Source organism: Hemitrygon akajei, chromosome 4 (genome assembly GCF_048418815.1).
Source record: "Hemitrygon akajei chromosome 4, sHemAka1.3, whole genome shotgun sequence".
Classification (NCBI taxonomy): Eukaryota; Metazoa; Chordata; class Chondrichthyes; order Myliobatiformes; family Dasyatidae; genus Hemitrygon; species Hemitrygon akajei.
Window position 1 is genome coordinate 17935755 of NC_133127.1, and position 24488 is coordinate 17960242.

General features: G+C 41.8%; 2 long non-coding RNA genes across 2 annotated transcripts in view; both read right to left on the reverse strand.

Moving 5' to 3' along the window:
* LOC140725886 (uncharacterized) overlaps positions 1-14306 on the reverse strand; it is a 47403-nt gene extending 33097 nt beyond the window's left edge. The window contains exons 1-2 of the long non-coding RNA XR_012098502.1: positions 14291-14306; positions 398-478 (exon numbers count right to left, since the gene is read on the reverse strand). This is a non-coding gene — a long non-coding RNA (uncharacterized lncRNA). The remainder of the gene's footprint in view (positions 1-397; positions 479-14290) is intronic.
* On the reverse strand, positions 14296-24018 carry LOC140725885 (uncharacterized). Its single transcript, XR_012098501.1, has 3 exons — positions 23807-24018; positions 14504-14602; positions 14296-14410 (listed from the first exon to the last, which is right to left on the reverse strand). It is a non-coding gene; the product is annotated as an uncharacterized lncRNA (long non-coding RNA).
* Between the last annotated feature and the right edge of the window lie 470 nt (positions 24019-24488).

Sequence of the window (24488 nt, forward strand, 5' to 3'; positions counted from 1 at the left end):
TAATGTTTCCTTTTCCTTCCAGTGTATGCCCACAAGAAAATGAATTTCATACATGTATGCATGTACTTTGACAATAAAGATACTTTGAACTTTGATGGATGTTGCTTTCTTGTGGCAGTGCTCCTTGTAGTTGTGCTCAATATTCGGGAGGATTTTTCCTGTGATGCTCTGCAAGACATGCTTTTCACTTGGTAATACATGACATGTTAACATAATAAACCAATACTCAATACTCTAATGGAGTTGATGGCCATGTGAAGATTATCATGTCAGTTGACTCTGAACAATCTGCATTTTAATAAACCCACTGTGCAGCAAAGACCAAATATGGTTGAATACTGAATTCATGTACTGCTGAAAGTGAAGGATATTTAAATTGAAATATAAAAATGCTTACCTAAATCTTGATCTAATCCCATGTTTTCAGGAAAGTAGGGCTCCAATTTGGATATAATTGTCTTCAACAATTTTCTTTAATCTTCAAAAAATGTAATATTAAAAAGGTTTCAAATTGCATGTATCCATAAAATTTCAAAATCAGATTCAGAATCTGGATTAATATCACTGGCATATGTCATGAAATTTGCTGTTCTGTGGCAGCATACGTTACAATACATAATAAAAAATGTGAATTATAGTAAGTGCATATATAAAGTAGTTAAATTAAATAAGTTCTGCAAAAACATAGTGAGGCTGTATGGGTTTTATGAATGGGTTTTATGTCCATTCAGAAATTGATGGCAGAGGAGAAGAAGACATTCCTGAATCATTGAGTGTGTGACTTCAGGCTCCTGTACCTCCTCCCCGATGGTAGCAATGAGAAGAGGGCATGTCCTGGGTGGTGAGGGTCCTAAATGTTGCACACTACCTTTTTGAGGCATCGCTGCTTGAAGATGTCCTGGATGCTACGGAGGCTACTACCCATGACGGAGCTGACTGATATGTTTCCTGTCCTGCTGAAGTGTCCCAGACCAACATGTTGGCTGTTTATTTCCCTCCATTGATGTCATCTGAATTGTTGAGTTCCTCCAGCATTTTATGTAAAATGAGAGGGTTATGTGGAAATGAAATACAGATAATGTGATAATGCTATTGAGATAGTTTGGGGAATTATATCTGGGAAAATATATCTTACTGTAATTCAGAGTACTTTTTATGTATTGCCACAAAACAACAAATTTTATGGCACAAATGAGGCCCTCCGTTGATGGCGGCCAACCATAGATATTGCAACCTAGATTTCTACGTGATCCATAAGGTGGTACGCAAACCAGGGAAGTAAGATATGGAGACCAAACTGTTGCCCATGCAGGCATTGTCAGTCAGTGTTGAACTCAACACAGGACTGCCTTAGGGACTCCAGCTCCAGATTTTTCCTCAGGGTTTACTCCCGAAGCCTTCCCCATGAGTGGGTATGGCCGCAAAGCAGTGGAGGCTTGAGATCAGAGTTTTCCTTCTCCTAGATGAGCTGCAAACTACGGCTGATGAGCACCATCTGCACAGTGACTGGTTTTAAGAAGCCAGCAACCCATCTTTGCACCTTCTCTTGTCTGCAGGAACAGTCACACTGGGCTGAGAAGCTAAGCCACTTGGTAAGGCCAGGAAAAGGACTCGGGTGTCAAAGACTATTTGAGATGCATGCCATAGCGAACATTTAGTAGGGTAGTGGGAGCATATCCCTACCACCTCTTCCCACAATGACAACCTTAAGGAACCAAGGTTGCATAAGGAGTATACACAGTATCAATGATAATAAATCTGATTCTGTTTCTGAAATCTGAGAAACACTTACTGTTCCATTTCCAAATATGTAGCCTGATTTATGTTCATGTTTTAGGACTCTAGAGGACAGGGAGTGCCAACATCACAGATCATCCACTGAACATCATTACAAACCAGTGGGGTATCCTCATCACAGGTCCTGCCTCCATACTCACAAGTTCTCAGTTATTTGCATTAAATAAACAGTGCTCATTGCTTATCAAACTACCTCAGAGAGTTTTGTAGACCACCAGCTCCTGGTGACCACAGAAAATCAAAAGTAAGCAGATGACTTCCGGTTATGGCACGGTGCTGTGTCAGAGCTCCTCCGAAAAGTTTTGAAATTATGCAACCAAACAACCTTGAATTACCTGAACAGCTCCAGTTTGTCTAATTGGAACCTGAGTGATGGCCTAAGTGCCACCGAGACCAACAAAGCAAACACAAAAGTCTTCGAAATTAGACTTCACCTGTGGCCATGCGGTGCAAGCTAACGACAATGCTAGTGAAGAAGAGGCAACAGATGCTAGCACGGCAGTAGGCCCAAACTAATTCCTAAGCGCTATTCCAATAACAAAAGATGACCTTGTGTCGAGATTTGACAGGCTACTAAACGCTATACAGTCGGCCCTCCTTATCCGTGAATTCCGCGTGCACGAATTTAACCAACCATGAATCGCGAAAACCCGGAAGTGCTCTTCCAGCACATGTTCAAGCATGTACAGACTTTTTTTTCTTGTCATTATTCCCTAAACAATGCAGTATAATAACTATTTTACATAGCATTTACATTGTATTAGGTATTATAAGTAATCTAGAGATGATTTAAAGTATACGGGAGGATGTGCGTGGGTTATTGTGGATCGGGATCGAAAAAAATCAGAAGTTCTCTTACTCAGTAAGTCGGAACAGGTACATCCAGTATTATTTAGTGTCAGTTAGTCAAATGTTTGTCTTAGTATATAGTATATATTTTACCTTTCTATGCATATAAAACACTTAAGAACGTATGTTTCAGCGCCAAGCTCGAGAAGTTGTTCGATCCAGTGACAGACCACTTCCGAGCGCGCTCTCCACTGTGCCGGGTTGATGTGAGGATCAAAAACCCAAAACCCAATAATTAAACCACTGCATTACTTAGTAATAATTGTAGCTTTCATTGGGGCAGGGCCTTTCTCACTTTATCCTTTAAAATTGTTCTGATCGTTGACCAACGTAGCCTAATACTTTTCCAATGACCGATGGCATTTCACCTCTTTCCGATCGCTTTATTATTTCCACTTTATTTTCAATTGTGATAGTGATTATTTTTGTGAACAGAAACACTGCAGATTCAGACCTCTGCTGCCAGGTCCTAATGTCTACCGCACAGAGACAGGTTAAATAAGGTCTGGGGTTCCGCTGGGTCCTAAGATCCACCGCATTGAGACAGGTTGAATAAAGGACTTGAACATCCTTGAATTTTGGTATCCATGAGGGGTCCCGGAACCAATCCCTCGCAGATAAGGAGGGCCGACTGTACAAGGAATACAAGCTGATTTGTAAGCTGTCACAGTGCACATTAGAGAAGTCAAAGTATTAAAACTAATCAAGATGACGTCGCCTCTCTGCGTAATCAGAATACAACCATGAAAGCAGCTATAGAGGCACAGTGTTTAACGTGGACGATTTGGAAAATTGTAGCTGCCACTCTAACCTTCGCCTGGTGGGTCTCCCGGAGGGGGCAGAAGGGGCTGATATGGTCTATTTTTAAAAGAATGGATCCCCGAGGTGCTTGGTGCTGAAAACTTCCCTGGGCCCCTGCTGATTGAGAGAGCACACAGAATTGGCTGGGCTAACGAAGTTGAAGCATAGTCAGTTAAGTGACCCAGGGTAGTGATAATGAAGTTCCTAAACTATGCAGACAATGCCCAGGTTATGAAAGCTGCCAGGCTGAAAGAACCTGTACAGTACTTTTGGACAATCAGAGAATCATGCTTTTTCCTGACGTCGCTGCCAAACTCCTCAGGCAAAAGAAAATTTTTGATCCAGTGAAGAAAGGGTTAGCCTCTCTCTCCATCCCAGACCTATGGTATGGGATAGTTCACTCTGCTAAACTGCTGGTGACCTACAAAAGAAAACGCCACACCTTTGACAGTGTACCGGCAACGGAGAAATTTGTGCAGGAGCTGAAGGACTACAACTTGGAGGCTGCGGGCAAGTGAGACAGTATTGCAGTTTTGGACTAATGTTCATAGTGCCTAAGGAACATAAATGAACGCTAACAAACGTTAGCGGTGTGTTACCCAATGCATTGCTTATGCTAATGAATTTGCATCGGTTCTCATTATTTTCAGTGGCATTATAACTACAACCAGGTTAAATTTGATAAAGACTCTTGGTATAATTTGGTTGTAATATTCTCTACTACTGATAACGTTGGAGCTCTGTTCTGGCTGCTGGCCATGCTGCTCCTCACCATGACGACGGTGTAGTAGGACCAGGTAAGCTCCATAATTAGGCTCTCTTTCAGGGCCGTCAGGAGGTGTTCATCATGGGGAGGGTGGGTGTATTTCATTTCAGGAAGTACACTTAGTTATGTTTACAACATTCTAGTTACTACTTACTGGTTTTTACACATCTATTTTTGTTACACTGTAGTTTCAGTTAGCAATCATTCTAAATCAATTCAGCTCAACATGATTGAAGTTATAACTAATAGCCTATCCCCTGCGAACTTCAGTTTGCCTCTTGGAATGTAAGACGATTAAATAAACTTGTCAAGTGAAAGCAAGTCATGAGTAGGATAAGACAGTTAACCATATAACAATTTAACAACTACAGCATGGAAACAGGCCATCTCAGCCCTTCTAGTCCATGCCAAACGCTTACTTTCACCTAGTCCCACCGACCCACACTCGGCCCATAACCCTCCATTCCTTTCCTATCCATATACCTATCCAATTTTACTTTAAATGACAATACCAAACCTGCCTCTACCACTTCTACTGGAAGCTCGTTCCACACAGCTACCACTCTCTGAGTAAAGAAGTTCCCCCTCATGTTACCCCTAAACTTTTGCCCCTTAACTCTCAACTCATGTCCTCTTGTTTGAATCTCCCCTACTCTCAATGGAAAAAGCCTATCCACATCAACTCTATCCATCCCCCTCATAATTTTAAATACTTCTATCAAGTCCCCCCTCAACCTTCTACGCTCCAAAGAATAAAGACCTAACTTGTTCAACCTTACCCTGTAACTTAGGTGCTGAAACCCAGGTAACATTCTAGTAAATCTCCGTTGTACTTTCTCTATTTTGTTGACATCTTTCCTATAATTTGGTGACCAGAACTGGACACAATACTCCAAATTCGGCCTCACCAATGCCTTGTACAATTTTAACATTACATCCCAACTCCTATACTCAATGCTCTGATTTATAAATGCCAGCATACCAAAAGCTTTCTTCACCACCCTATCCACATGAGATTCCATCTTCAGGGAACTATGCACCATTATTCCTAGATCACTCTGTTCTACTGCATTCTTCAATGCCCTACCATTTACCATGTATGTCCTATTTTGATTAGTCCTACGAAAATGTAGCACCTCACACTTATCAGAATTAAACTCCATCTGCTATCTTTCAGCCCACTCTTCTAACTGGCCTAAATGTCTCTGCAAGCTTTGAAAACCTACTTCATTATCCACAACGCCACCTATCTTAGTATCATCTGCATACTTACTAATCCAATTTACCACCCCATCATCCAGATCATTAATGTAAATGACAAACAACATTGGACCCAGTACAGATCCCTGAAGCACACCACTAGTCACCGGCCTCCAACCTGACAAACAGTTATCCACCACTACTCTCTGTCACCTCCCATCCAGCCACTGTTGAATCCATTTTACTACTTCAATATTAATTCCTAATGATTGAACCTTCCTAACTAACCTTCCTATGGAACCTTGTCAAAGGCCTTACTGAAGTCCATATAGACAACATCCACTGCTTTACCCTCGTCAGCTTTCCTAGTAACCTCTTCAAAAAATTCAATAAGATTTGTCAAACATGACCTTCCACACGCAAATCCCTGTTGACTGGTCCTAAGTAGACCCTGTCTATCTGGATAATTATATATACCATCTCTAAGAATACTTTCCATTAATTTACCCACCACTGACGCCAAGCTTACAGGCCTATAATTGCTAGGTTTACTCTTAGAACCCTTTTTAAACAATGGAACCACATGAGCAATGCACTAATCCTCTGGCACCATCACCGTTTCTAATGACATTTGAAGTATTTCTGTCAGAGCCCCTGCTATTTCTACACTAACTTCCCTCAAGGTCCTAGGGAATATCCTGTCAGGACCTTCCACTTTTATATTCTTTAAAAGCGCCAGTACTTCCTCTTCTTTAATCATCATAGTTTCCATAACTATCCTACTTGTTTCCCTTATCTTATACAATTTAATATCCTTCTCCTTAGTGAATACCAAAGAAAAGAAATAGTTCAAAATCTCCCCCATCTCTTTTGGCTCCACACATAGCTGTCCATTCTGATTCTCTAAGGGACCAATTTTATCCCTCACTATCCTTTTGCTATTAATATAACTGTAGAAACCCTTTGGATTTATTTTCACCTTACTTGCCAAAGCAACCTCATATCTTCTTTTAGCTTTTCTAATTTCTTTCTTAAGATTCTTTTTACATTCTTTATATTCCTTGAGCACCTCATTTACTCCATGCTGCCTATATTTATTGTAGATACCTCTTTTTTTCTGAACCAAGTTTCCAATATCCCTTGAAAACCATGGCTCTCTCAAACTTTCAACCTTTGCTTTCAACCTAACAGGAACATAAAGATTCTGTACCCACAAAATTTCACCTTTAAATGACCTCCATTTCTCTATTACATCCTTCCCATAAAACAAATTGTTCCAATCCACTCCTTCTAAATCCTTTCGCATCTCCTCAAAGTTAGCCTTTCTCCAATCAAAAATCTCAAACCTGGGTCCAGTCCTATCTTTCTCCATAATTATATTGAAACTAATGGCATTGTGATCACTGGACCCGAAGTGCTCCCCAACACATACCTCCGTCACCTGACCTATCTCATTCCCTAACAGGAGATCCAACACTGCCCCTTCTCTAGTTGGTACCGCTATGTATTGCTGCAAAAAACTATCCTGCACACATTTTACGAACTCCAAACCATCCATCCCTTTTACAGAATGGGCTTCCCAGTCTATGTGTGGAAAACTAAAATCTCCCACAATCACCACCCTTTGCTTACTATAAATAACTGCTATCTCCTTGCAAATTTGCTCCTCCAGTTCTTGCTCCCCATTAGGAGGTCTATAATACACCCCTATAAGTGTTACTACACCTTTCCCATTCCTCAGTTCCACTCAAATAGCTTCCCTAGACGAGCCCTCTAATCTATCCTGCCAAAGCACCGCCACAATATTTTCTCTGACAAGCAATGCAACACCTCCCCATCTTGCTCCTCCGAGTCTATCACACCTGAAGCAACAAAATCCAGGAATATTTAGTTGCCAATCACACCCCTCCTACAACCATGTTTCACTAATAGCTACGACATCATATTTCCAGGTATCAATCCATGCTCTAAGCTCATCCACCCTTCTTACAATGCTCCTAGCATTAAAATAAATGTAGTTAAGAAATTCTCCACTTCTTACTCTCTGTTTATCCCTAACGGTGCAAACAACTTTACTATCTTTTTCTTCTTTCTCCCCTACATCTTCAGTCTGTGCGCTCCCTTTCTCTATCCCCTGCCTATCCTCCCTCACACACTGTCTACAAGCATTCTCTATTAGTGAACTAACCTCCTCTCTCCTAGTCTCTTCAATTTGATTCCCACCCCCCACCCATTCTAGTTTAAAGTCTCTCCAGTAGCCTTAGCAAATCTTCCTGCCAGAATATTGGTCCCCCTAGGATTCAAGGTCAACCTGTCCTTTTTGTACAGATCACACATGCCCCAAAAGAGGTCCCAATGATCCAGAAACCTGAATCCCTGCCCCTTGCTCCAATCCCTCAGCCATGCATTTATCCTCCACCTCATTCCATTCCCACTCTCACTGTCGCGTGGCACAGGCAGTAATCCCGAGATTACTACCTTTGCGGTCCTTCTTCTCAACTCCCTTCCTAACTCCCTATATTATCCTTTCAGGACCTCTTCCCTTTTCTTACCTATGTCATTGGTACCGATATGTATCACGACCTCTGGCTCCTCACCCTCCCACTTCAGGATATCTTGGACACGATCAGAAACATCCTGGACCCTGGCACCAGGGAGGCAAACTACCATCGGGGTCTCTTGACTGTGTCCACAGAATCGCCTATCTGACCCCCTAACTATCGAGTCCCCTATTACTACTGCCTTCCTCTTCCTTTCTCTACCCTTCTGAGCTACAGGGCCGGACTCTGTTTCGGAGGCACGGCCACTGTTGCTTCCCCCAGGTAGGCTTCCCCCCACAACAGTACTCAAACAGGAGTACTTATTGTCAAGGGGTACAGCTACTGGGGTACTCTCTAGTACCTGACTCTTCCTCTTCACTCTCCTAACCGTGACCCCCCCTGTCTGTCTCCCATGGCCCCGGTGTGACCACCTGCCTGTAACTCCTCTCTATCAACTCCTCACTCTCCCTGACCAGACGAAGGTCATCGAGCTGCAGCTCCAGTTCCCTAACACGGTCCCTTAGGAGCTGCAGCTCAGCACACCTGGCACAGAAGTGAACGTCCAGGAGGCTAGGAGACTCCAGGACCTCCCACATCCGACACCAAGAACAACAAGCTGCCCTCACACTCATAATTACCCCTTTCCTCAAATAACAGAAAAAATTGAAAACTAAATCTACCTTGCCTCGCCCGTTTCCGCCTAAGCCTGTTGAGCCAAAGCCCTTAAGCCTTCACTCTGCTCCCGGCTCACTCCAGTGCCCGCAAAACGACGCTGCCCACTGTATAAGACTGTCTCCTTTTAAATCTTCCGCGCTTCACTACCCGATGTCAGACACCTGCGCAGTCCCGCCTCTTTTAACCCTGATCAGAAGAAAAAATCAAAATGGCTCCCGCAGCTCTCCCGTTCTGATTCTCAGACTTCCTTCTCCAAAGCCAAAATAGTTTTTCTGCAGGAGACCCATTTAACCCCTGAGGATGTAGTTAGAGTAAGGAGGAGATGGCTGGGACAGGTTTTTTTTTTAGCCTCCTTCAGCTCATACTCATTGGGGGTAATTACCCTTATACATAAGTCAGTGCCTTTCCACCTTGTTAAGTTACTGAAGACCAATCTGGCAGATACCTTATTATTCAATGTGAAATTTTCTCAATCAGGCTTAATTTGGTCAATGTGTATGGGACAAATGATGACAATCCAGCTTTTTTCAGACATCTGCTTTTATCAATAGCTGCTCTGCCGGGCCATCTTATTGTAGGTGGTGACTTCAACCTGAACTAGACAGATCTAATGGGATAGATACCTCTCACCATCAGACAAGAAAAGAGTTATTGCAATGTGCTAAAGACTTTAATTTAGTTGATGTGTGGAGAAGGAAGTATCCGGATAAACTAACTTTTTCCTGCTGTTCTAGCACTTGTCAGACCTTTCCCAGAATTGATTATTATTTAGTTTCAGCTGCTTTAATATCCACAATTATAAGCTGCTGGTACGATAGCATAATAAATTCAGATCATGCTCCAGTTTCATTTATTTTGAACCTGCCTAACGCTTTACATTACTCCCCAAGATGGCGGCTTCAAACGATTTGGCTTAGAGATCCAGAATTTATAGAGTTTATTGGAGAGCAGATCGACTACTATTTTGGAAATAGTGCAGACCAGGCATCTGCTCCTATAAGGTGGGAAGCCTTTAAAGCCTTTCTAAGAGGTCAGATGATTAGCTTTACCAGCTTTAACCATAAATCTTTTAGATTGGAAATAGAACAGCTTGAAAAAAGAATAAAAGAGATTGAATCTGAAATATTTCAAAATCCCTCTCAGCAGCTATTTGCAGAACTTAACAAACTGAGAGCTAAATATAATGTATTGTCCATTGATAAGGCAACAAAAAGTTTGATGAGACTGAAGCAATCCTATTTTGAGCAGGTTGAAATGGCTAGTAAACTCTTGGCCTGGTGCATCAAACAGATACAAACAGAAAGGACAATAAACTCCATACAATCAGACGAGGGGGTGACAACTGCTGACCCAAAAGAAATAAACAATATCTTTTTGAGATTTTACCAAAATCTGTATAACTCAGAATATTCAGATTCAGCTCCACAAATACAAAAGGAATTTCATGATTTGTTTGAATTTACACCCCTGGATGAAACATCCTTGACCTCGCTGGAGTTTAACTTAGAGGTTAAAGATTGTCTGAAGCTATAACTAACATGAAGGGAGGGAAAACTCCTGGGCCCGATGGAATTCTGATTGAAATATATAAAATCTTTAAGACTGAACTAATACCAACTCTGCTTGATATGTATCAGGAGTCATTTGACACTGGTTCCCTTCCCCCTCTCTTAATGTGGCAGCAATTACACTACTGTTAAAACCTGGAAAACCACCGTCCCTATGTGGATCTTACAGGCCAATCTCACTTCTGAACAATGATCTCAAAATTCTCTGTAAGGTATTAGCTAGGAGGCTGGAGCCACTCATCCTGACCAAAATGGATTTGTTCAGGGAAGGCAGGGCTTCCACAACATTCGAAGAGTGCTTAATATACTTTATGAAAAATTTGGAAGCTCTGATAAGGCTATTCTGTCATTGGATGCTGAGAAAGCCTTTGACAGAGTGGAGTGGCAGTATCTATTTAAAGTTTTAGAAAGATTTGGTATAAAGGGAAAATTTCTAAGGTGGATACAGCTTCTTTATTCTAACCCACAGGCTGAAATTTTAACTAATGGGCTTTTTTCGGCACCTTTCAAACTCCAACAGGGAACAAGACAGGGCTGTCCCCTATCTCCCCTCCTGTTTATTCTGGCCATTGAGCCACTTGTTATGGCAATTCGAAAATAGACTAACATAGCAGGAATAACTATATGAAATACAGAACATCGCATAGCCCTGTACGCAGATGACATAATTTTGTTTAGCTCCAACTTGAAACAAACATTACCTGCCTTAATTGTCCTGATAAGTACTTTTGGTACTTTTGCAGGCTATAAAATAAACAACAACAAATCTGCAATATTATTCATGGATAAAGATGAGAGACTTACTCCCCCACTTCAAACTCTGTTTATGGTGTCAGAACAGGGTTTTACTTATTTGGGTGTTAAAATTACTCCTGCTATTGATAAAATGATCCCAACTGATTATAACCCTCTCACAGACTCAGTTATTCAACTTATAAACAGGTGGACGGAATTGCCCATATCTTTGATTGGAAGCATAAAAATTCTAAAAATGTCAATTTTACTGAAGTTCCTGTACCTTTTCCAATCTATCCCACTTTCTCCTTCATCATCTTTGTTTTCTTTATTAAAGAAAAATTTTTCTAATTTTATCTGGAATAATAGACATCCAAGACTCAGGCTTTCCCTATAATATCTGCTGTATGATAGAGGCAGCTTACAGCTACCAAATCTTATATGGTATTTCTGGGTGGCCCAAATTAGAGCAGGAGTGTTTTACTCTTGTTAAGGCTCACTCCCCTACTTGGGTCTCAATGGAATCCCAGTTGATCAATATCCCTCTAGAGCTATATCTGTATTCAGCAGATAAGAAAAAAACTGGTCAAACAAACTAAAAACTCTTTCTTAAAAAATACAATAATGGTTTGGCACGATGCTCTTGCGTATTTGGGAGAGACATCCCAGTTATCCCAGTTTACTCCTGCCTTTGGTAATGACGGCTTTAGGCCCGGCAGAGCAGACCTGGCTTTAAAACTTGGTCAACCTGAGACATAGCTAAGGTGTCCGATCTTTATAATGGTATTACATTTATGTCACTTGTAGAACTCAAGGCCACATATGGAATTCCAACAAAGCACTTTTTTAAATACCTTCGGTTGAGACGTTTTATTATGTCCAGGCACAGTTATAGTTTGAAGCTCCCTCCTTTATCTACCCTAGAAGACATCACTCTGAAATTATCTGAAGCTAGGGGACATGTGTCTGTATTATACAATTTGTTTGCAAGTAAATGCAAAGAGTCGTCAAACAACATACTACAAGCATGGAGAACTGAGTTGCATGAGAATCTGGCAGAAAAAGAGTGGTCAGAAGCTTGTTCCTTAGTTCAAACCCAATCAGTGAACACTCATTCTAAATTACTACAATACAAATGGACAACCAGACAGTACATTACTCCAGTCAGGATGCATCACTTTAACCCCAACATTCCAGACACATGCATTAAATGTAATCACCAAAAGGGTCTCTGTTCCATTGTATGTGGGAGTGCCCCCAGATAGTCTGCTTCTGGACGAAGGTGCTGGATTTGATTAGTCAGATTATTGAAAAAAAAGGTGCCCCTTGATCCTAAATTATGTATTCTGAACTTTTATCCAAAGGACTTTGTAACTCCAAAAATGTAAGGTCCCTGCTTAATACTAGCTTTTTGGAAGCCAGATGCTGCATAGCCTATTCATAGAAGAAACCAACAACCAGTGGACTCTCACAATGGCTGAAAAGAATGACTTCTTATCTTGCTCTAGAAAAGATAAGCGACATCACAAAAAACAAACTTGGCAAATTTCGGGACATTTGGGACATTTTCTACAAGTTTCTGGAGAACAATATTCAGGATGATGGAAGTAATGAACTGAATTGACTGCTTTTTTTAATGGCTGGGTGTTTGCTTTAATTTAGATAGATAGATACTTTATTCATCCCCATGGGGAAATTCAACATTTTTTTCCAATGTCCCATACACTTGTTGTACCAAAACTAATTACATACAATACTTAATTCAGTAAAAATATGATATGCATCTAAATCACTCTCTCAAAAAGCATTAATAATAGCTTTTAAAAAGTTCTTAAGTCCTGGCAGTTGAATTGTAAAGCCTAATGGCATTGGGGAGTATTGACCTCTTCATCCTGTCTGAGGAGCATTGCATCGACAGTAACCTGTCGCTGAAACTGCTTCTCTGTCTCTGGATGGTGCTATGTAGAGGATGTTCAGGGTTTTCCATAATTGACCGTAGCCTACTCAGCGCCCTTCGCTCTGCTACCGATGTTAAACTCTCCAGTACTTTGCCCACGACAGAGCCCGCCTTCCTTACCAGCTTATTAAGACGTGAGGCGTCCCTCTTCTTAATGCTTCCTCCCCAACACTCCACCACAAAGAAGAGGGCGCTCTCCACAACTGACCTATAGAACATCTTCAGCATCTCAACACAGACATTGAATGACGCCAACCTTCTAAGGAAGTACAGTCGACTCTGTGCCTTCCTGCACAAGGCATCTGTGTTGGCAGTCCAGTCTAGCTTCTCGTCTAACTGTACTCCCAGATACTTGTAGGTCTTAACCTGCTCCACACATTCTCCATTAATGATCACTGGCTCCATATGAGGCCTAGATCTCCTAAAGTCCACCACCATCTCCTTGGTCTTGGTGATATTGAGACGCAGGTAGTTTCAGTTGCACCATATCACAAAGTCCTGTATCAGTTTCCTATACTCCTCCTCCTGTCCATTCCTGACACACCCCACTATGGCCGTGTCATCAGCGAACTTCTGCACATGGCAGGACTCCGAGTTATATTGGAAGTCTGATGTGTACAGGGTGAACAGGACCGGAGAGAGTACGGTTCCCTGCGGCGCTCCTGTGCTGCTGACCACCGTGTCAGACCTACAGTCTCCCAACCGCACATACTGAGGTCTATCTGTCAAGTAGTCCACTATCCAATCCACCATGTGAGAGTCTACTCCCATCTCCGTTAGTTTGTGCCTTAAGATCTTGGGCTGGATGGTGTTAAAGGCACTAGAGAAGTCAAGGAATGTAATCCTCACAGCACCACTGACCCCATCTAGGTGAGAGAATGATTTGTGCAGCAAATACATGATAGCATCCTCCACTCCCACCTTCTCCTTATACACAAACTGAAGAGGATCCCGGGCGTGCCTGGTTTGTGGCCTCAGATTCTGTATTATCAGACGCTCCATGGTCTTCATCACGTGCGACGTCAAGGCAACAGGTCTGAAGTCATTCAACTCCTTTGGTTGTGGTTTCTTCGGTACCGGGACAATACAGGATGTTTTCCACTGTCTGGGTACTCTTCTCTGCTCCAGGCTCATGTTGAAGATGCGCTGTAGTGGTTCTCCCAGCTCAGTCGCACAGGCCCTCAGTAATCGTGGGGAAACTCCATCCGGTCCTTTTTTTCTTTTGATTTCTTATGTATTTTATTTTTCCCTTTTCTTTAACTTTGTTGCACTTTCAAACCTATGGATGATCTAGTGTGTTTTCTTTTCAGTAAAAGCAATAAAGAGATGCTTTAAAAAAGTAAGCAGATGAGGAAAGCTAAAAGAAAAATCAAGAAAAAAAGTAAATCACACTTTTACTCACCAAAGCCTTCACTCCGTGATCAATGCACACTGTCCGATTTTGAACTGAGCCTCAGCAGAAATAATAAACTAATTTACTGCAAATGTGGTCGGCTGGTATCAACGATCCAGTTTCTGGTGGCTACAGGAAATGTAAATTGCAGGTTAAATTAATAAAACTTCTCTGATGTTATCTGAAGATTTTAGTTCATCATCCAATAAAAATAAAACTGACCTTTCACACGATGACAAGTCCAATTGCAAGAAGACAATGAGGACTCAACTTATATAGTCTTCTGTCAGATGACATCAATTACCAATTATATAATATTCCCTAAAGGAAAAATAAGTTCTGAAAAATACTGACCTTTTCATTAAAGATAGGTAATGTCAATGACCTACAGTTAACTTCTATTTTTAATCAGACATAGGAGTCAATAACATCAAAAATGTAAACTAACAAGAAAGACACACTACTGGAGGGATGACGGTGAAGGAATGCTGCCGACTGGCATATTCCAGGTTGCCGGAGTATGTGCTATGGGATGTACTGAAGTTTGGTGCAGCCACCACAGGGGCTCAGTGGGGAAGGATCACAGTTCAGGATTCTCCTGCTACTGGAGAGGGAGGGGTCAGCTTGGGTGAGGAAGCCACTCTATTATTTTTGTGGGATACCACCCCTGCGAGTCAGATGTGTGGTGCCGTTCTATTTGTGTGATTGAAAGCAATACAACAGTACGGGAAGCTTTGTCTATAAATGTACAGAATGAAAAGGCATTGAAAAGTATATTCTTCTAAATCATTTTTATGAATATTTTTATTTTGTACCAGAAAAATAAACACAAAGTTAACAATAAACCATGAACTACAGTTTCAAAGTCCATAATCACTATTGGTCCACAGGTCACACCTCTTTATCCATTGCGTCCAGATGGCTAGCACGAGAGGGAACAGTTTTAAGGTGCTTAGAAGTCGGTACAGAGGAGATGTCAGGGGTAAGTTTTTTTACGCAGAGAGTGGTGAGTGCGTGGAATGGGTGTCCAGCGACGGTGGTGGAGGTGGATACAATAGGGATTTTTAAGAGACTCCTGGATATTTACATGTATTTCAGAAAAATAGAGGGCTACGGGCAACTGGAGGTAATTTCTAAGGTAAAACACAGCTTTGTGGGTCGAAGGGCCTGTATTGTGCAGTAGGTTTTCTATGTTTCTATGTTTCTAACCCTGGCTAGGTTGTCTGGGCAAGGGTGTCCAATGTTGAAAGACCTGAAATACCTGATGACCCCAGGTTACATCACTGATGATGTGTCCCACCGCATCCCAGTATTTATCTCACCACCCATTTAATTTTAGATATTTTGAATATAGTCAGGTATCTTTGCAAATGGAATGAAGGCAGTGGGTGAGGAATCCAATTCCAGCAATTGATAAACACAAAACTGAGAATGATTCCAAAACTGGAGGTAGAAACAGAAACACAGCAGATAAACTCAGAGATGACGATTATAAAACTGACATGACGTTGCTCCAAAATAATGGATAAGCTATTGTAGGCTATAGTAGGAATTTAAACTGTCGATTCATAGAAACCAATGTAAAAGCTATGAAGTTTAAAGAAAGGACAGAATGTAATGAATAAGAAATTCCTACTAATTTGGGCAGAGTGGATTCAAAATATTGAAGAAAGTTTCAACGTGATCTCTGTATCACTGCCAAACTTCCTGAAATATTTTTGAATAGTTTTAAGGCCCTGATAGCACTTTCATGGTATTCATCAATGGAATTAGCAATTTAATGTAGTTCCACAATATATTCTGTTGATTTCTTTAACCACTCAAGAACCTCCAAGCAAAATCCATTCCATATTTTGTCTGAACAATTGCAAAGACAATATCTTCTTAATTTTTAAATTTGCGAGAAAACATGCTGACATAATAGAAATAGAATTTAGAACATAGAAATCTACAGCACAATACAGGCACCTTCAGCCCACAATGTTGTGTCGACAATGTAACCTACTCTAGAGACTGCCCAGAATTACCCTACCACAAAGACCTCTATTTTTCTAAGCTCCATGTACCTATCTAAGAGTCTGTTAAAAGACCCTATTGTTTCCGCCTCCACCACCGTTGCTGGCAGTGCATTCTACGCACTCACCACTCTCTGTGTGAAAAACCTACCCCTGACAGCCCCTCTGTACCTATTTCCAAGCACCTTAAAACTATGTCCCCTCATGTTAGCTATTTCAGCCCTGGGGAAAAGCCCCTCATTACTTTATATACCTCTATCAGGTCACCTCTCATCCTTCGTCGCTCCAGGGAGAAAAGGCCAAATTCACTCAACCTATTCTCATAAGGTACGCCCTCCAATCCAGACAACATCCTTGTAAATCTCCTCTGCACTTTCTCTATAGTATCCACATCCTTCTTGTAGTGGGGTGACCAGAACTGGACATAGTACTTCAAGTGGGGTCTGACCAAGGTCTTATATAGCTGTAACATTACCTCACGGCTCTTGAACTGAAACCCATGGTTGATGAATGCCAACAGACCATATGCCTTTTTAACAACACTGTCAACCTGCACAGCAGCTTTGAGTGACCTATGGACATGGACCCCAAGATCTCTCAGATCCTCCACACTGCCAAGAGTCTTACCATTAATATTGTATTCTGTCTTTAAATGAACCACTTCACACTTATGTGGGTTGAAGTCCATCTGCCACTTCTCAGCCCAGTTCTGCATCCTATCAAAGTCCCTCAATTGTCCAGACTATTCACAACATCACCAACCTTAGTCTCATCAGCAAACTTACTCACCCATTCTTCTACTTCTTCATCCAGGTTGTTTATAAAAATCACAAAGAGGTGGGGTCCCAGAACAGTGGAATACCACTGGTCGCTGACCTCCATGCACAATATGAACCATCTATAATCATCCTTTGCCTTCTGTAGGCAAGCCCATCCTGGATCCACAAAGCAAGGTCTCCTTAGATCCCATGCCTCCTTACTCTCTGAAGGAATCTTGCATGGAGAACCTTATCAAATGTCTTACTGAAATCCATATCAGTGAAATCCAGATCTGTCAGTGGGTGAGCGTCTGGGGGACAGTGACCACCGCTCCCTGACCTTTAGCATTATCATGGAAAAGGATAGAATCAGTGAGGACAGGAAAATATTTAATTGGGGAAGGGCAAATTATGAGGCTATAAGGCTAGAACTTGCGGGTGTGAATTGGGAAATGTACTATGGACATGTGGTCGATGTTTAAGGATCTCTTGCAGGATGTTAGGGATAAATTTGTCCTGGTGAGGAAGATAAAGAATGGTAGGGTGAAGGAACCATGGGTGACAAGTGAAGTGGAAAATCTAGTCAGGTGGAAGAAGGCAGCATACATGAGGTTTAGGAAGCAAGGATCAGATGGTTCTATTGAGGAATATAGGGTAGCAAGAAGGGGCTGAGAAGAGCAAGAAGGGGGCATGAGAAGGCCTTGGTGAGTAGAGTAAAGGAAAACCCCAATGCATTCTTCAACTATGTGAACAACAAAAGGATGACAGGAGTGAAGGTAGGACCGATTAGAGATAAAAGTGAGAAGATGTGCCTGGAGGCTGTGGAAGTGAGCGAGGTCCTCAATGAATACTTCTCTTTGGTATTCACCACTGAGAGGGAACTTGATGACATTGGGACAATATGAGTGAGGTTGATGTTCTGGAGCATGTTGATATTAAGGGAGAGGAGGTGTTGGAGTTGTTAAAATACATTAGGACGGATAAGTCCCCGGGGCCTGATGGAATATTCCCCAGGCTGCTCCACGAGGCAAGGGAAGAGATTGCTGAACCTCTGGCTAGGATCTTTATGTCCTCATTGTCCATGGGAATGGTACTGGAGGATTGGAGGGAGACGAATGTTGTCCCCTTGTTCAAAAAAGGTAGTAGGGATAGTCCAGGTAATTATAGACCAGTGAGCTTTACGTCTGTGGTGGGAAAGCTGTTGGAAAAGATTCTTAGAGATAGGATCTATGGGCATTTAGAGAATCATGGTCTGATCAGAGACAGTCAGCATGGCTTTGTGAAGGACAGATCGTGCCTAACAAGCCTGATAGAGTTCTTTGAGGAGGTGATCAGGCATATAGATGAGGGTAGTGCAGTGGATGTGATCTACATGGATTTTAGTAAGGCATTTGACAAGGTTCTACATGGTAGGCTTATTCAGAAAGTCAGAAGGCATGGGATCCAGGGAAGTTTGGCCAGGTGGATTCAGAATTGGCTTGCCTGCAGAAGGCAGAGGGTCGTGGTGGAGGGAGTACATTCAGATTGGAGGGTTGTGTCTAGTGGTGTCCCACAAGGATCTGTTCTGAGACATTTACTTTTTGTGATTTTTATTAATGACCTGGATGTGGGGGTAGAAGGGTGGGTTGGCAAGTTTGCAGACGACACAAAGGTTGGTGGTGTTGTAGATAATGTAGAGGATTGTCGAAGATTGCAGAGAGACATTGATAGGATGCAGAAGTGGGCTGAGAAGTGGCAGGTGGAGTTCAACCCGGAGAAGTGTGAGGTGGTACACTTTGGAAGGACAGACTCCAAGGCAGAGTACAAAGTAAATGGCAGGATACTTGGTAGTGTGGAGGAGCAGAGGGATCTGGGGGTACATGTCCACAGATCCCTGAAAGTTGCCTCACAGGTAGATACGGTAGTTAAGAAAGCTTATGGGGTGTTAGCTTTCATAAGTCGAGGGATAGAGTTTAAGAGATGCGATGTAATGATGCAGCTCTATAAAATTCTAGTTAGGCCACACTTGGAGTACTGTGTCCGGTTCTGGTCGCCTCAGTATAGGAAGGATGTGGAAGCATTGGAAAGGGTACAGAGGAGATTTACCAGGATGCTGCCTGGTTTAGAGAGTATGGATTATGATCAGAGATTAAGGGAGCTAGGGCTTTACTCTTTGGAGAGAAGGAGGATGAGAGGAGACATGATAGAGGTGTACAAGATATTAAGAGGAATAGACAGAGTGGACAGCCAGCACCTCTTCCCCAGGGCACCACTGCTCAGAACAAGAGGACATGGCTTTAAGGTAAGGGGAGGGAAGTTCAAGGGGAATATTAGAGGAAGGTTTTTCACTCAGAGAGTGGTTGGTGTGTGGAATGCACTGCCTGAGTCAGTGGTGGAGGCAGATGCACTAGTGATGTTTAAGAGACTGTTAGACAGGTATATGGAGGAATTTAAGGTGGGGGGTTATATGGGAGGCAGTGTTTGAGGGTTGGCACAACATTGTGGGCCGAAGGGCCTGTAATGTGCTGTACTATTCTATGTTCTATGTTCTATGTTCTATATACAGTACATTCACTGCTCTATCTTCATCAATGTATTTTGTTACATCCACAAAGATCAATCAGGCTCATAAGGCATGACCTTTTCTTTACAAAGCCATGCTGACCATCCCTAATCAGATTATGTCATTCCAAATTGTCATAAATCCTTACTCTCAGGATCTTCGCCAACAATTTGCCTACCACTGAAGTCAGACTCACTGATCTATAATTTCTGGGTTATCTCTACTCCCTTTCTTGGACAATTGAACAACATCAAGTCAAGTCAAGTCAACTTTTATTGTCATTTCGACCATAACTGCTGGTACAGTGCATAGTAAAAATGAGACAACATTTTTCAGGACCATGGTTTACATGACACAGTACAAAAAACTAGACTGAACTACATAATTAAAAAAAAACCACAGAGAAAGCTACACTAGACTACAGACCTACACTGGACTGCATAAAGTGCACAAAAACAGTACCGGCATTACAATAAATAATAAACAGGACAGTAGGGCAAGGTGTCAGTCCAGGCTTCGGGTATTGAGGAGTCTGATAGCTTGGGGGAAGAAACTCATATAGTCTGGTCGTAAGAGCCCGAATGCTTCGGAGCCTTTTCCCAGATGGCAGGAGGGAGAAGAGATTGTATGAGGGGTGCATGGGGTCCTTCATAATGCTGTTTGCTTTGCGGATGAAGCGTGTAGTGTAAATGTCCGTGATGGTGGGAAGAGAGACCCTGATGATCTTCTCATCTGACCCCACTATCCGCTGCAGGGTCTTGCGATCCGAGATGGTGCAATTTCTGAACCAGGCAGTGATGCAGCTGCTCACGACGCTCTCAATACAACCCCTGTAGAATCTGATGAGGATGGGGGGTGGGAGATGGACTTCCATCAGCCTTCGCAAAAAGTAGAGACGCTGCTGGGCTTTCTTTGCTATGGAGCTGGTGTTGAGGGACCAGGTGAGATTCTCCGTCAGGTGAACACCAAGAAATTTGGTGCTCTTTACAATTTCTACCTTTTTTGCATCCTTCCAATCCTTCGGTACTTCTCCCATCCCTATTGATGATGCAAAGATCATTGCAAGAGGCTCAGATATCTCCTCCTTCACTTCCCACAGTAGCCTGGGGTATATCTTATCTGGTCCCTGTGACTTAACTAACAATGATTTTCAAAAGCTACAGCATATCCTCCTTATTAATGCCTATGTGCTCAAACATTTCAGTCCACTGTAAGTCATCCCCCAATTGCCAAGGTCATTTTCCATAGTGAATACTGAAGCAAATTACCCATTAAGTACCTCTGCTACCTCCTCCGACTCCATGCACACATTTTCACTTGATTGGTCCTATTCTCACATGACTCATTCTCTTGCTCTTCACTTACTTGTCCAATACCTTAGGGTTTTCCTTAATCCTGTTCACCAAGGCCTTCTTATGGCCTCTTCTGGCTCTCCTAATTCCATTCATAAGCTCCTTCCTAGCAACCTTGTAATTTTCTAGAGCTCTAAATGTACCTAGTTTCTTGAATCTTTCATAAGCTTGTCTTTTCTTCTTAACTAGATTTTCTACATCTTTTGTACACAATGGTTCTTTAACTCTATCATTCTTTCCCTGCCTCAATGGAACATACTTATACAGAACACCATGCAAATGTTCCCTGACCATTTGCATGTTCCACGTATTGATCCCGCTCTACGGACTTCCGCCTTGTTTATGATATTCTTTGGATTAAAGTAGACACACCTCTATCCATCAGGCTGAGTGCATCTTTGCTGTTACGTCTGCCTATCCTTCCTCACAAACTCCCTACAAGCTGTCTCTACCTGTGCTCCAACCTCCCCATCCTCTGCCTCTTCACTTCGGTTTCCACCCTCCTGCAAATCTAGTTTAAACCCTCCCCAATAGCATTAGCAAACCTACCTGCCAGGATATTGGTTCCCTCGGATTCAAGTGTACCCATCTTTTTTATACAGGTCACACCTGCCCCGGACGAGGTTCCAGTGATCTAAAACTCTAAATCCCTGCACTCTGCTCCAAACTTTCAGCCATGCATTCAGTCTCCACCTCATACTACTCCTGTACTCACCGTTGCGTGGCACAGGCAGCAATCCTGACATTACTACCTTTGAAGTCCTGCTTCACAGATTCTTTCCTAACTTCTTGTATTCTGCTTTCAGGACCTCCACCCTTTCCCTACCTATGTCATTGGTACCAATATGTACCATGACCTCTGGCTGCTCACCCACCAATTTCAGGATATTGTGGACACGCTCAGAAACAGCAAACACCCTGGCACCTGGGAGACAAACTAACATCCTTGTTTCTTTTCTGTGCCCACAGTATCACCTGTCTGTCCTCCTAACTATAGAGCCCCATGAAATGCTCCTTTTTTAAACCCTTCTCCCTGACCTGTGCGAAGCTCACTCACTTCAAAACGATTCGTCTGCCGCTAATGCTGCTGAATAGTAGGCAAATGGAAACAAAACTGTTTCTTCGTCTGTCATTCTCAAGGAATGTGGGCCAGAGTGGAAGTGGACATCTCTGACAACCATTAAGAACCAATCTATACTAATTTCATTTACCATCACATCATCCATAGTCTACCAATTCTTTGGTGATTCAAATGATCATCTAGATCAAGGGATCCCAACATTTTTTATGCCTTTGATTCCTACCATTAACTGAGGGGTCCATGGATCTCAGATTGGGAACCCCTGCTGTTCCTTAAATTGATTGAGTACCTGCTTCCAACATCTTTTCAGTCACTGCAGGTGACATTTTAAACAATCATTAGGTGAAAATATAACCTACCTTGGAACACTAAAGCTCTTGCACATTACTTTAAACATATATGCTTTTGTCTTAGATGCCTCTTCCATAAAGAATGGGTTGTGGTTTTGATATTTCAGTAATATTTGTGTAATATTATAAATATTTTATTTGATTTAGTATTCTTCTTCATCTACATGGTTTATTATGGCTCATATGTAAAAGTAGGTGAATGGCGAACGTCATCCTGACACATTGTTGTGTTGCACATGCGCACCTCACACACAGTGAAAACAAAACTAATGTACACCAAAAAAGTTTAACTCACATTCTGTACTCCCTCGTTTTTCTTTCAGTTAGCTTTATGAATTACAAAACATGATACTGGCAGTGAGAAAACTTTAAACAACCCAAGATGATTATCTACCCGTTGAATCACAGCGAAATATTCAAGTTTTCAAAAAATGTGCAGTGAGACAGTTGAGTTGAAAGAAGCACAGAATATGTTTTTTTCTTTGCAGCAGCACCTTTCTTGACAAAAGGAAAGACAATTGAGTTTGTATTCCTTTATCAAATATCCTCTCAATCTTAGATGTTCCAAGAAATAATGTTCTAACCTATTCAGTCTTTCCTTATAACTCATGTCCTCCAGTCCCAGCAACATCCTTATAAATTTTCTCTGTACTCTTTCAAACTTATTTACGTCTTTCTGTAGGTGGATGACCAAAACTGCACACAATACTCTGAATTAGGCCTCACCAAAGTCTTATACAACTTGAACATAACATCCATCTCCTGTACGCGACACTTTGATTTACGAAGCCAATATGCTAAAAGTTTTCTTTATGATCCTATCTGCCTGTGACAGCACTTTCAATGAACTATAGACCTGTATTCCCTGATCCCTTCATTCTACCACACTCCTCAGTGCCCTACCACTCACTGTGTAAAGACCTACTCGATGGTCCTATGGGTTCTCCGGTTTCCTCCCACAGTCCCGAGATGTACTGGATGGTAGGTTAATTGGTCATTGTAAATTGTCCCGTGATAAGGCTCAGATTAAATCAGGAAATTGCTAGGTTGTACAGCTTGAAGTGCCAGAAAAGCCCAATAAATAAAGTACCCCAATAAATAAATAAATAAATTCTTAGGGTTGTGTATGGTGACATACATGTTCTTTGATAGTGAATTTACTTTGAACTTTGAACCTTAAGCCTACTACAGAAATTGCAGAGGCCCTGGCAGAAATATCTATAATGCCTGTATCCTGGGGTGAGGTACTAGGGGATTGCAGGATAGATAACGTTGTTCCCTTGTTCAACATAGGGTCTAAGAGTACTGTTGCTTATCAAATTACTTCAGAGACTTTTGAAGGCCACCAGCGCCTGGTGACCACTGAAAATCAAAAGTAAGCAGATGATGAAAAATGAAGAAAGAAATTAAATCACGCTTTTACTCACCAAAGCTCCGTGATCAATGCACACTGTCCGATATTGAACTGAGCCTCAGCAGAAATAATAAACCAATTTACTGTGACTGTGGTTGGCTGGTATCAACAATCCAGTTTCTGGTGGTTACAGGAAACATAAATCGAAGGCTAAGTGGATAAAACTTCTCTGATGTTTTCTGATGACTTTAGTTCATCATCCAATAGATTAAAACTGACCTTTCACACGTTAACAAGACCAACTGTGTCAGAAGGCAAAGAGGACTCAACTTATACAATATAGTCTTCTATCAGATGACATCAATTAGCCAATCATAAAATATTGTAAGCTGAGAGCTTGGCTCAATCCCAAAAGCACCTTTCTATGAGAAAGAAATAACAAATAATGTCATTAACCTACACTTGACTCTATTTTTAACCAGATATAGGAGACAATAACATCAAAAATGTAAACAAACAAGGAAGACTCACTCGTGCAGGGATGGAACTGAAATTCAAAATATGTCAGTTGACAATCTTGGAGCCCATGGACATTTTAACTTACTGGGCATATGTAGATATGGGTTTGAAGAAAATATTTAAATCCACAATGGAGGTTGGGTGGTTTCAATTCAGATAAGTTATTGAAATATAAATCTGTAATGAAAAGATACTGTCGGTAGTGTCCATGAAAACACCAAATTAGCATAAGACAA